This window comes from Panthera uncia (genome assembly GCF_023721935.1).
Source record: "Panthera uncia isolate 11264 chromosome A1 unlocalized genomic scaffold, Puncia_PCG_1.0 HiC_scaffold_17, whole genome shotgun sequence".
NCBI classification, from domain to species: domain Eukaryota; kingdom Metazoa; phylum Chordata; class Mammalia; order Carnivora; family Felidae; genus Panthera; species Panthera uncia.
The window spans coordinates 75,586,708-75,601,285 of NW_026057577.1; the positions used below are offsets into that span (position 1 = coordinate 75,586,708).

Genomic DNA, 14,578 nt, shown 5'->3' on the forward strand with positions numbered 1-14,578 from the left:
CGGCGTCAGGCTCTGTGCTGACATCTGAGAGCCTGGAGCCTGTTTCAGATTCTGTGTCTCCCTCTCTCTGACCCTCCCCCATTCATGCTCTGTCTCTCCCTGTCTCAAAAATAAATAAAACATTAAAAAAAATTAAAAAAAAGAAAATAATCTTGGAGAAGTCATTCTTTTTGTTCTTAAAGGGTGGAATAGTGTTTGTGTATGTGTGTGTGCTGCACACGTGTGTGTGGCTTGAGGTCACAGGAAATTATAGAGATTTTAGTTTAAAACAAAACTGTGATGGTCTATCAAAATGATAGGTGGAAAATATAGAATAGCATGCTGCTTCAGGTCACTTGAGGGAGGGACAGGAGGACATTCCTTGGCATTTCTGCCAATAATTTATGGAAATGACTGACCAAGCACCTTTTATATCTATAATTATGATGAGCTGTTGTGAAAATGTCACAAGGTGAACCACAATCTGCCTTGCTGTTGTCTCCGTGTCCATAAAAATTTTCTGACAGTTCTTAACAGGCTCCAGAGTTATACTTCTCTAGAGTTGGTATAATGAGTTAGCTTTAAAATGCATGCTGTATTTGAGATGCATTCAATACCTTCTCTTCTACAGGAGTAAAGCTTACAACAAATGTTTGTGCCTCACACACGGATTTTGTATTTGTAATAACTCTCAGGTAATTCTCGGAGATATAAATATACTTTGTGAAATAATGTAGCTTAAATACAACAAGTAAATCTGTTGTTACTCATGGTGCTTATTTCTTTTCTTGATTCAAGTCATTTGTTATGTTTCACATAGAGTCGAAAGCAACTCTAAAGTCTGAGTAATTTTGATTGAAGCTAGAGTGTATTATGCTAAGCGAAATAAGTCCATCAGAGAAAGACAAATACCACTCGATTTCACTCATAGGTGGAATTTAAGAAACACAACAGATACACACAGGGAAAGGGAAAAAAAAAAGAGAGGGAGGCACATCATAAGAGACTCTTAACTACAGTGAACAAACTAAGAGTTGCTGTAGGGTAGGTGGTTGGGTGAATGGGCTAGATGGCGGATGGGTATTAGGAGAGCACTTGTGATGAGCACTGGATGTTATAAGTAAGGAATCACTAAATTCTACTCCTGAAGCCAATATTACATTATATGTTAACTAAGCATAATTTAAAAAATAATGTTTGAGTAATTTTAAAGTAAATTTGCAATTTTCAAAAATTTCATAAATACTTCAATTCTTGAGGCTCAATATTCATCTTGTCATAAGTGATCATAACATGGGGTTAAGCTTCTATGCTTCTGTTTTTCTATTGATGTAATAAGTAGTGTTGACATTTTACCTAAACATGTAGAGTTATATTAAGTTTGATGTCAGATGACAAAGATCTGTATTGAGTGGACTTTGGTTAATGTATAATGAGGGAGGCACAACATTAACATTAACTGATTGCCCACCAAATAACCACCCTCTGAAAACAGTATCTCCTTTTACAGGTGCTATTAAGGGATGGTAGATAAGTCGCTCAATTAGAGAGTTAATAATCTACACCAAATTTAATTTTTATTCTATTAAAATTTTCAAATATATACAAAACTAGAAATAATAGTGTAATGAACTCTTAGGTGCCCATTGTACCCAAATTTAAGCAATTATTAACTCTTGACGAATCTTATTTCATCTCTCTCTCCCTTTAGCATCCCTCTCCTGTTTTATTTTGAAGGAAATATTTAGATTACTTATATCTAAAAGTTGAAAAATATTAAAGAAATTACCAATAATACCATCATCACACTTAAATACTGGTAGGTTCTTAATATTATTAAATATAAGAATCTCAAATTTGTGTCTCCTTTTTTTAACTTTCTTTAAATTATGATTGAAATAAGGACTATGCATTGCAATTGGTTCATGCAACTGTTCTGTATTAACCTAAAGCTTCCTTCCACCTCTTTATTGACTCATTTTTTTGGAGTTCAGTTATTGGAATAACAGCATTGTTTGGTAGAATTTCTTACAATCTTTTTGCATCCCTGTTGTGTTGTTTAAGATGTTATGCTGTCCCTTCATGTTTTATAAAATGGCTGCTCAATTTACAGGCTTGATTAGGTAGAGGTTTTATATTTTTGAAGGTCCCTTCACAGATGATATTGAATACTTACATCAAGAAGGACTCATTGTGTGATTTTCTTTTTCTCTTTTTTTATTTTTGCAGCCATTAATTATTATTTCATCAAAGATTGCAAAATTATGATATTCTAATTCTAATCTTTTTGTTTATTAGCTGCAATACCTTTATGAGGAGAAAATTTGTTTCATTAATTATTTTGTTACTTTTAGTTACAGTGCATAAAAAAACAAATTAAGGCTTGATATTTTTCGTTTATCCAGTTTTATAAAATAATACATTAATTATATGGCATCTTATATAAGGTATCAATCATGTTTTTAAAAATGCATTCTTAAGGATTTAAAAATATTGATGAGTTAGTCTTCCATTTTGTTTGTTTGTTTATTTATTTATTTATTTATTTATTTTCAGAGAAAGAGCTAGTGAGAGATAAAGCACAAGTAGGGTAGGGACAGAGAGAGAGGGAGAGAGAATTTCAATCAGACTCTGCGCTGACATAGTCTAAGCCCAATGCAGGGTTCAAACCTTCAAACTGTGAGATCATGACCTGAGGTGAAACCAAGAGTCACTCACTCAACTCTCTGAACTACCCAGGCACTCCTGTCCTCCATTTAAAAAATATGGCAGTATTGGGGCACCTGGGTGGCTAAGCTGGTTGAGCATCCGACTCTTGGTTTTGGCTCGTGTCATGATCTCAGAGTTTATGGGTTCAAGTCCCGCATCAGGCACTGCACTGTCAGTTTGGGATTCTCTCTCTCCCCCTCTCTCTGCTTGTGTTCTTTCTCAAAATAAATAAATAACTTTAAAATAAATAAGTAAATAAATAGCAGTACTGATATAATTATAACTAAACTAGCTTTATTTTTTAATGTTTATTTACTATTTTTATTTTTAATACTTTATTTTTTATTGTATTTTATTTATTTTTTTGAAATTGAAATCCAAGTTAGTTAACATATAGTAATAATGATTTCAGGAATAGAATTAGTGATTCATTAATTACATATAACACCCAGTGCTCATCCCAACATGTGCCCTCCTTAATGCCCATTTTGCCCATCCCTCCACCCAACATCCCACCAGCAACCCTCAGTTTGTTTGATAACAAACTCTTTAAGAGTCTCTTATGGTTTGTCTCCCTCTCTGTTTTTACCTTTTTCTTTTGTTTCCCTTCCCCTCTGTTCATCTATTTTGTTTGTTAAACTCCACATATGAGTGAAATCATATGATACTTGTCTTTCCGTGACTGACTTACTTTGCTTAGCATAATACACTCTAGTTCCATCTATGTTGTTGCAGATGGCAAGACTTCATTTTTTTGGTTGCCAAGTAATATTCCATTGTGTATATATATCACATTTTCTTTATTCATCAATTGATGGACATTTGGGCTCTTTCTATACTTTGGCTGTTGTCAATAGTGCTGCTATAAACATTAGGGTGTATGTGCCCCTTCAAATCAACACTTCTGTATCCTTTGGATAAATATCTAGTAGTGCAACTGCTGGGTCGTAGGATAGTTCTCTTTTTAATTTTTTGAAAACTCTCCATACTGTTTTCCATAGTGGCTGCACCAGTTTGCACTTCCACCAGCGGTGCAAAAGATTTCCTCTTTCTCTGTATCCTCACCAACACTATTGTTACCTGAGTTGTTAATGTTAGCCATTCTGACAGGTGTGAGGTGGTAACTCATTGTGGTTTTGATACATATTTCCCTGATCATGAGTGATATTGAGCATCTTTTCATGTGTCTGTTAGTCATCTGGATGTTTTCTTTGGGAAAGTGACAATTCTTGTTTTAGATGAAAGGTAGCCTACTATACAAATTTTCCCTACATTGCTAACTCACTTTGAAATATATACCAGGGATTACTCCATGGCAAAACACACTAGTTAGCAATTATTACTTTTACAAATCTGTATATTTCATTGTATGGATATGAAATCATATATTCAAGTTTCTATGAAGGATAATTTTCATTCTTTTGTTATTATAAATTGTAACATCTAAATGACAGATGGTTGCATATATCTTTCCAATTTTTTTCTGTGATATCTTTAGGATAATTTTCTAGGAGAAGGCATTGCTATATCGAAGATTCTATAGAGCATTTTGATTTTGCTGAACATTGCCAAATTCCCTTCCATAATGGTTGCACCATTTTGCATTCTTTCCAGCAGTGCATGGGTACCCCTTTGTCTTCAGACTCATCAGAAAAAAATCTAATTTGGATTTTTGCCAATTTCAGCACTAATGTACTCAAGTTAGTTCAAATGAAGAGCCAATACTTTTTCTACTAATGTATATTGTTTTTCTGATGCCTAATTTATATAATTTGTAATATAAAAGTAATTCTACTTCTTAATGCTGCAAAAAGCATGTGCTTATCCATTTATTAATTCTACTACTTCTTTATGCTGCTTTCAAGTGCATGTCTCTCCATCTATTCTGAGACATTATTGCAATCTATGCTAAAGTAAATGTGATTCTACTGACTTCTTTTTATGTATTTCAAAACTATACGTGAATACATTAATTAAATTATTCCAAAGACCATTTCTAGCATATATGTAATCAGCTCAGTCCATTTCTGTGGTGTGTAACTGATACAGTGAAATCCTGCCTATTGGGTTCCTGTGTAGACGGTCTGTTCTGATCATTGTGATAGAGTTTTGACTAAACTGCTTTTCAGGGTATTTCATTTTTCTGCTAAGTTTAAAGCCCTGCTTTAGACAAAGAAAGCTTAGATGACATTATAAAAAAAATGCAGGACACTTTAAAACAAATAAGGGCAAGACTAAAACAATGTTGAATTTCTCAGCTCTTTGTTGAGTCACTAATACAATTTCTGAACATGGCATACACTTTCATTTATTTTCCTGAATTTTAATTTTTTGCCTAAAGCTAGCCATTTTTCCTTAAAGTGAATCATTGATTGACTCTCCCTCAAGCTGAATTTCAGACTCAAACCACCTGCAGCGATACGCTTGTTGTGACTACAGAATCAGTCAGGGAAAGAAGTTTTGGAACCGTCTATGCACCAATGACTTCTCTCCTCTTTTTTCAATCAGAGAAATATCCCAGACTCCCTTCACCGGAAAGCAAACAAAAGCAATAGATCATGAAAATGTTGATGAAGTGTGCGTAGAAACCAAACATAGTGCAGCCACTTAGCTTTTAGATTCAAGTGGATTCATTTTTAGTAGAAATAAAAATAAGCCCAGCTTTCCAAAACACATCTCAGGTTCTGCCTGAGATTTCATGAGAAGATTTTGTCAAGGAATATGCTTTTATTTTATCAGGGGAAAAGTGAGTGACTCTAATTTTTACTTATTCAGTAGAAGATGGAGTGTGACATACCAATTCCAATAAGTTCAGTTCAACAAATAGTTGGTATTGCTACAATATGAGATGAGCTATGTGAGGTGCTTGGAAGAATACAGAGGTAAGTAAGAAATGACCTCTGAGTTAAGGATATCTTCTCTGTCAAGTTAACTCAATACCTCCTCTTGATCTTTTAAAGTCCTTTCAAGGTCCTTCTGCAGTGTGGATAGAATTCTGGGGATTGCGTTGGAGTCATTAAGTACTTTTTTGTGTGTATCTTTGATACGCATTTTTAACTAGTGGAAACACATTTCTTTTAGATTGTGTCCAAATTATTCTGTCTGTACATGTAGTCCAGCATCCAAGCAGAAAAATGAAGATGCTACTGCTAGCAGAACATGAAGAGGGGAACATAGGTTGCTAAATCAGTTTCAAGCTCAAAAAGTCAGGTTAAATATTTTTCACACACACACACACACACACACACACAAAATCAGGACAGTTTCATGAGTGAGCCAGATGCTGGAATATGGTTGAGCCAATGAGGCAGGAGAGGATTTTGGATGCAACTTAGGAGACCTCCTCCTCTAAAGAGAACAAGAAACACCAAGAATCTTTATACTTTAGGAAACACTAAGAATCTTTATACTTTAGGAAACACTGTGAAGGGAATTTCCTAATTAAACCATGTTGAAAAATGAAAATGATGTAATAGGTAAAACATTTTTATGTCTTCAGTAGTAACTCAGATTCTATGCCTACCATAAGGCTTTTCTGAGTGGAATGAGCTGAGAAAAAAAAATATCATGTAGATGAAATCTCTTTCATAAAAGAAGTAAAAGGAAAATCTCCTTCTCCTGGCTCCAGAGAATTATGGGGACAACAGAGGTACACCTCCCTCAGAGGTACAGGAGACATCTGGTCGAGATGTGTGAGTCCCACTGAAATGAAATCCTTGCAGTTGTCAGAGGGAGAAGTTGAAGGTGGGGACATTGTGGCTCCTCTTCCTGTTCGGACTCTAGCATAGACAACCGGTGGGTGATATGCTGTGGTCTAGAATTGATCCAGGGCAGTTCTGCAGAGAACAGAGTTAGTTAGGTAGAAAGGACCTATTTAACAGTCGGGAAGTAATCTTGGCTCTCTTTGGTTATATTTTACCAGAGTTGCCTCCTGGTCCCAGGAATAGTGAAAGTAATTGGGAGTCTATGGGCATGCAGTGGATCAGATCCAAGATGACCCCACAGCACAGGGTGTCGGTTAGACTAAGTCTAGGGGTCTGTGGTGATTAACAGGAAAGAGAATCAGAAGATGTCTCCCGTACCAGTGTGAGTACCACAGTGGGGTTTAGTCAGACATAAGGTCTCACTAAGGAGTTGATAGGGACAAAAACCACAAGTTATGCGAGGCAAAAGTTGAGCAGCAGGAGCCCTTATACTGCCCAAAGATGGAAACACACGCACCAATGCCACAGAAATGCTAACCAACACAGACACAAGAGCCAGCTTAAGGCAAGAATATTTCATTTCTGCTAATGCTGTAAAGTCAAACCTAGATGCCTTCTTTAACAATGAAAGATGTCTTCTTGGAGGAGGGTGAATGTAGAATGGAGTACGACTTAGATTGTCAAGAAACTGAAAATTAAAACAAATTGTTATAAACATTTTTACTATGTTGGGTATGTTTAATATTAATGGTGATCAACTACTTAGAAAGTAAAATCAGTAATAGATAAAAGAAGATAAATTTTGGGAACACATTTAAGTGCAGTGTAAATAAACTTGTAACCCCATTAGAATCACATTATAGTTCTTTGTCATCAATTCTGTATATTCAACGGGGTGTAACTGACTTGAGGGCAGAAAGCTACCTTATTTTTCTTTGGTATCTGCTGTGAATAGCATAGTGTTTGGCATATAGCAAATGTTTATTAGATTGAAATGAATTTACCACTATCAAGAGCATTTGCTTTCAAATCAAGTTTCCCTTGGGCTAGGGCTGAATAACCCTAGGTGAGAATTCTGGTATTTTTCCAGAGGTTCTGAATCTTGACAAACTAGTTCAAAGACAGTCTAACCAGAGGTATTAGCATAAGCAAAGACATAGAGATAAGAAACCAGTGTATTTGCAAAATGGTGAGTTCTCCAATTTGGCTGATTAGGAATTATCATTGTCAGTGTTAAATTCCAATAATAATATTAGCAGTTACAACTTACTAAGTACTTTTTCCATTAGCATATTACTGTGCTTTGCAATTTATATCCTTCATTTCAATTAACAATCCTATGGCAATAGGTATTACTGCTGTATTAGCTTCCAATTAGGAGACAGAAATCACACAGTAATTTAAACATGGAAAGTAAAATACAAAGAATTAATATAATATTGGATTGACTAATAAGGGGGAAAGAAAGCTAAAGAATTTGCCATAACAAATATAGGCAGAAGCCTCTACTCCTAGGTAAGGACGATACCCAGCACCCAACAATGAAGCAAATCTGGATAATTTCCTCCTATGGGACTGAGATGCAAACTTTTTTGGAAAGGTTGCAGCCATGGCTCACTGGATGGTAAAAGTGGCTGAGGTTTTTCAAAAAAGGCTCATTGAGAATCATCCTCTGGGATGGTCATGAAGCTGTCTCTGGAAAAGTTCTGAGCCTCACAGTGCCCTGAGAAGCCAAGAGGGAAAGCTATTCACAGGTATGACCATCTATGGTCATCACAGGTCATACCTGTGACCATAGATGGTCATACCTTTTGCATAGCTACTTAAGTGCATGCCAAGGAAGTTGCTCGTAGAAAAGTGCTGCATATTGCTTGCCCACAGGTGCTATTGGCTGCCATGTGATATAGGAGCTGGGTACCCCCAAATTCTATGTGCTTCAGGAACCTGGGAGAGAGGCTCACCCTAACCAGGCAGGGAAACCCTTACCACCTCCGGTGTCTCTCCAGCACCCTCTACTGGTAAAGCTTATCATCATGTCCTCTAGAAAAGGAGAAACAATTAACAGTGTCCAGTAGTAGACAATGAAATGCAAATTTGAAACTAAAAACCCATCTTGTTTATTTTTTATAGATTAGGAAATAGAGTGTCAGAGAGATTTTTGTGACTTTCTGAGTCACACAAATGATCAGAAAAGCTTGGAATTCAAACACGTGTCTGTAGTTTTCATTATATGCTGCAGCTCAAGAAGATTCATCTGACAACAGTGTGTGGGAGAGATTGTAGTGGCATTGAGGCTGGGGTAGGAACATCTAATAAATTGTTATAGTGAGCCGTGTAGAAGAAAATGATGATTTCTGAAATATGTAACTACATGGACCTTTCTTGTGTAACTTGTGAATTTTCTTATCTAAGTTAAGCTGGTTAATATAAGAATTCAGTTGCTTTGGGTGTTACGTGGTAAAAAGAGTTGGCAAGAAAATGTTAATAGATTCATTTAAAGGGTATTATTGTATATATATACAAATAAATAATTTACTATATTTAGATTCACTATATTTAGATTATCCTCAATCTAAAATTTGCATTTCACATGTATCTCTGTCAGAGGAACAGCTCTTACTGGTTTTTAAAGCCTTAAAAGGCCATCTGGTACAGATAATACACCTGATGGGGTGAAGATAGCTCAACATTGGGTTTCCATTCCCTTCAGGAATTTTTAGGCCCTTTTTACCCTTCCCAAAGCCTTTGGAGTCTCCAGGTATGTGCCAAAACACTTACTAGGAATAAAAAACTGTGGGCATCCCCAGCGCAGTTCTGAGTGCCTAACGGTCAGGTTCCCAGGATGAGTTCCTTGGGTGTGTCAAACCCTTGGGAGACCATGTTTCAGATATGAGAACGATCCAAGCAACTCTATATAACCTTTAGTCCACAAATTATATGACTTTCTAAATATAAATCTTTTAGCTCAATTCTCAGTTGGAAGAATGCAAGGATTTATAAGAATCTGTGTTCTATTGGGTTTACTACTGCACTCTTTCCGTTTTATTAAACTCGCTTCTCTCTTAAAACTTAGCCACAGAACTGCTTTTCCTGATTTTTCTTCAACTTTCCCCCTGCCCCGCCCCCTTCTGCTTGAGACTAGTGGACAGGATAGTGTAGAGTTTAAGACTGTGTTCTTGGTCCTGAGAATGTGCTATGCAGACCTATAGGTATAGAGAGCATAAGGAGCATAACTGACCATAGGTCCCATATGTGTTCTCAAACCTGTAGCTGTGCTTGCAGTGAGGCACACTTCGTACTGGCTGTTTCTCTTCAATACCTGAGCACAGCAGGGAGATGATGGGAGCTTCAGTCTTGGGAGACAGAGTGATCCTCTGATGGTAACTGACCTTCAGACTCCAACAGCCTTGCCAAACCTTAGACTCCCTGCATCTAAGTCCCTTCTGCCCAATCCATTTTTTCCCTCTTTCACTTCTATAGAGACTTGCGTAGTGGTCTGACAGCTCTCCTGGCCTTTCCTGGGTTTTTCTCTGTTTCTCCATAGGTATTTCCCCAAGTAAACTCTTTGTATTTTTAACCCTGTTTGGTGTCTGCTTCTTGGAGCTCTTGAACTCAGTCATCTATGGAATCAGAAAGTTGGCTCAAACCTGGATTGGCCATTTACTGTCTGTTGGTTACTTAACCTCTGTGTTCTGCAGTTTAGGTATATGTAATATGAAAATAATTATAGTTGCCTACTTCATGGGGTTTAAGAAATAATAAAATTCATATATATATGTATATATATATATATATATATATATAAACATTTATATATGTAAACATTTATATATACAAACATATGTAGTATATATTATTATATATAATAAAAATAAATGCTAGTTATTACATTCTTAAATTCCTAGCACAGTTCTCTGAATAGAATCTACATGAGAAAATCTTATATGAGCTGTCAAACATTTTTCAACTCATCTTGTTAGGTACCTCTTGAATTTATACTTGATGCAAAAAAAGAAGAAGTTCCCATATCTAAAGACATTGAAGAATAAAAGCAGAAAATGAGAGGAATATTTATGCTGTCCATATATTGTTTGCACAGTAGTTAGCACAGCAAAAATTTGCACATGCACAACTTAACAGACTCCATTTTGCTGTATTTGGCCACCTTACGTGAGTAATAAGAGACAGTAAATTACAGGAGTCAGTAGGATATCAGTGAAGGCTGAGGATACCCTGCATGTAAATGAGATTTGTGAAGGATAAGAGGAAATGATAAGCAGATATTAAATGAACAATAACAAGATTCTTGTGCATAATCACATTTATAAGTGATATTTACCAAATATATGTGCAAAAATTTATTTTTTTTTAATTAATGTTGTTATCTGGAATTTTAACATAGACACATTATCTTGGGGCAACTATCCTGGAATGTCATCAACATGATCCAATCCTCTATTATACTTCATCCCTTTACACAATTTTCATATATGTTATCTTAAATAATTCTCACAACCACATGAGAGATAATAGAACAAATAGAACAGTCTTATTTACTATCAGGGTAAATGGATGAATAAGCCTATAATGACCTTGTAGAGGACATTTTGCTCATTTCTCATTTATAGTTCAGTGGGATTCTAGACCTGATGAGGAATTGGGTAACTTCAGTAGCATTCAGAATTTCTAGATCCATTTATATCTCTTGAATACTACATTATTTGGGTCTTACATGGAACCTCTGAGACTTTTCAAGACATGGTGAAACAGAAATCATCCTGGACTTTGTCCAACAAATTGAACTCCACAAGAAAGGTATTTTCTGGTATATTTGTCCAAAGATACTTGATAGTGTGACAAAAATGGTTTCCAAATAGTCAGATCTTATTCAACTATTATCCCTAAAATCTATACCTATTTGGTCTGTCACATGGTTCCCATCAGGATTCAGTCCAAGAATAAGCAGTAAGTGAGCCATATGGATTTTAGCCTCCCCTGGTGAGTGAGAATGTGCTTGATTACACAGCTCAGAGTTCCTACAGAGGAAGGCTGGCACATATGTAACAGATGTAAGCTCCTGCAGGATCCTGCCATACATCTGCCTTGAAAATGAGTTGCAACAGGGCTTTTATTTACATAAGATTGCCTGCTTCCCTGGTCTTTGTGGTTCTAATGCAACATTTCTCTAAGACTTTTCAATAAACCCATACTCTTATTTTAATCTTCCCATTCTCCCATTTTGGGTGACAGAAATTAAATATGATAAAGAATGAATACCTGGGAAAGAAACAAATGCCACATAATTACAGCCAAGTTGTCTACTTTTCAATTTTATTGTTTAGTTTTCTTTGAAATTTCAAGATACCGGTATTTTACTTTAGCCAGTTACAGAAGGAAGTTAAAACGGTGTGATTCTGTGCAGAATGATGTTGCCTTGCCCTTGCCCTACAGTTGAGGAGGACTACCAGATAACTTATTTCTTGTTTCTTGAACTTGTTTCATTCTTTTTTCTTCTGAAAGATACTGATCCAATAGCTGGAAAACACTTGAGATGATTAACCTGATATTCCTCTTGTCTCTATTTCTCCTAGCAGAAGACACTTTAGTGTATATAAGAAACACCTAAGATTCTTGTTAAAAATGCAATTTCCTGGGTCCCACCTTCAGAAATTTTTGATCTGGTGTGTCCTGGCAGCACCCAAGAATCTGATTTAGTAAGGATACTAGGTGACTGATCCTGGAAAGTTAGCTCACACTTTGAGAAAAACGCTCTGAAAGTGTTTTCTTCTGATGACGATTTAGCAATTGAATCATCTCTCCCAAGGGACTGCTTTGGTCATACATTTATAGTCAGTTGAAGGTTTGATAAGAACAGCTGAAGAATTCTGAATAGTGTTTAATTGTAAAAAAGCCAATTAGTCTCTCAAAGGACAGAGATAATAAATTATGGATTGTAACTTATTTTAATAGCCATAGATCAAATGGACAGCACAATTAGGTATAAGCAATATAGCTTGATTAACACACTTCAGAACCTGTTGAATCTATCAGTTTTTTTTTCCATCCTATGCCCTCTTCCTTGATCTTCATTTTTTTCTTTTTACACACACACACACACACACACACACACACACACACATAGAAACAAACACATCTTTTCTCTCATTTTTTTGTTGAACCTCCTCAAATTTTTCTTTCACTTCCATCAAGCTGTTATATTTATATCCCCATTCAAATCTATTCCTTTTTTTCTTCCCTCTTTCCAGTAAAGTGTCTTTCCACCCTATATGCACAATGTCCACTGGAAAAACCTCTTCCTGGTAACATTTCAATTAAGTAATACTGTTCAGAATAACATACATGATCAAATGAGATAATTCATGTGGAAATGCTTTGAAAATTTAAGATTTATTAAGCTAAAACATACAAATTTGTTTTGGGTTGAAAAACTAGTACAAATGATATTTGGGATCAAATTCAAGATTGCCTTTACAGAGTGGGAAAAATACCCCTGTGTAAGGATGCTCCAAAGTGAAGCTCTTTGTGTTTCTCCTGGAGGAACAATGAAGTTATATGGTTTCTGTGCCCACATGAAGGAAGGAGGAGAGAAGTTACAGGAGCTCAGAGCTGAGGTCTGAGCTCTTATACCGTGGAAGGAGCAGAGGGAAGAACACACCAGCACTCAAGCGCAATTTAAGAAAATTCTTGATTGTAAGAAAATTTTGCTTAAGGGATCTCAAAATTCCTGCACTTAGATCTTTATATACTATTTCTGTTTTATTGATTGCAATAGCATTGGCATAAGCATTGGTATAGCATTGTCCTACCTTGTACTGTTTGCCTGCCCTAAGCATACTTCATGAATTAGAAGCAGGATAAATGCTTATTTATTCCCTTTACCAATTTTCAGAACAATGAATGGGTACTCTAGTAATCTCTAAAGATAACCCGTAAGTTTTAAAATACCGTTATGAACTTAATGAAATTTCATTTATATGACATTATTCTCACATTATTATTTTGATGCTGAAACAGTTCCACTTCTGGAGAGTGAAAGCCTGTTTTCAAGTTAACTTCTGTGTGCTTTTGACATAGCAATTTGTTTTTTGTCAAAACAGGGCATCTCAGATATCTCTTACATATTACCAGATCCAGCTAAAATCAGTTGTCTAAGAAGCCTTGGTCCCTTTCAGTATGGAAAGTATAATTATAAATGACATAATCAGGAGGCTTCTTGCCATCTTAACCTCTTGTTAGAAGTGAAAAGAAAAACAGAAAAAGGAATGCCATGATCAAAGGTCAGTAGTTTGTGTAAATACTGTAGGAAAAAAGTTAACCCGAGACTTGAACTTAAAAAAATATCATTTGCAAGTTAGCTTTAATATTTTATTCTAACATTGCTTGTTTTCTTGTATTTTGATTTGGCATTTGTCCTCATTTTGTAGACACTTATGCATTTTGTCCATTTTTCTCTTCCAGTCTCCTAGGTGTTAACTTCATTAACTGAAAAATAAAATTGCCACCATAAGGAAATTAGACGGTCTCAACCTATGATTTTTTTTCTTAGCTGGTTAATCAGTATGCTAAGCAATGTGAGAACGTATATTTGGACTGAAGATCTGGCTCATTAATCATCTACTACCATATTCTCCCTTCTAAGTAGTAAAGCTCTTGTTAATGAAACTGATGGATAGTGAATAACAACTTAATGAGTCCTTCAATTTTGCATTAGTGTGTTAGACAGCAAAGAGGCATATAGAAAACGAAGTGCTTCAGACCTGAAAGAAATTCCTATTTTAGATCTTAGGTGAAGAACTAGAGATCCAAAGAGATTAAGTTATTTCCTCAGTGCCACATAGTTATTATTTAAGAAAAATGGTTTAAAAACTGACGTTGAATGAAATATATTTCCCCCCTTTTGTATCAAAGTTTACTTGGATAAAACCAGATGAATATTTAGCTGTATTTTTAAATATGCTTAAGTGGAAGTAAAACAGTACCTAAGTATTTTTTGTTTTTTGGAATAAGTAATTACAGCCACAGGAAAAAGTGTGTTAAATTATTTATTCTCATCATGAAATTTCTTTTTAAGGAATGCTTAGAAAAGAACAGTATGATTGAGAAAATGTTTATGTCATTAGTTATAAGTCAGTTTCTCACATTTTTGAAAGTTTATTCTGAATTTG

General features: G+C 35.5%; 1 long non-coding RNA gene across 1 annotated transcript in view; it reads right to left on the minus strand.

The window, feature by feature from the left end:
* Positions 1 to 13,698: 13,698 nt before the first annotated feature.
* The window catches only part of LOC125934327 (uncharacterized), a 43,852-nt gene continuing 42,972 nt past the window's right edge, over positions 13,699 to 14,578 (minus strand). The window contains exon 4 of the long non-coding RNA XR_007461318.1: positions 13,699 to 13,895. This is a non-coding gene — a long non-coding RNA (uncharacterized LOC125934327). The remainder of the gene's footprint in view (positions 13,896 to 14,578) is intronic.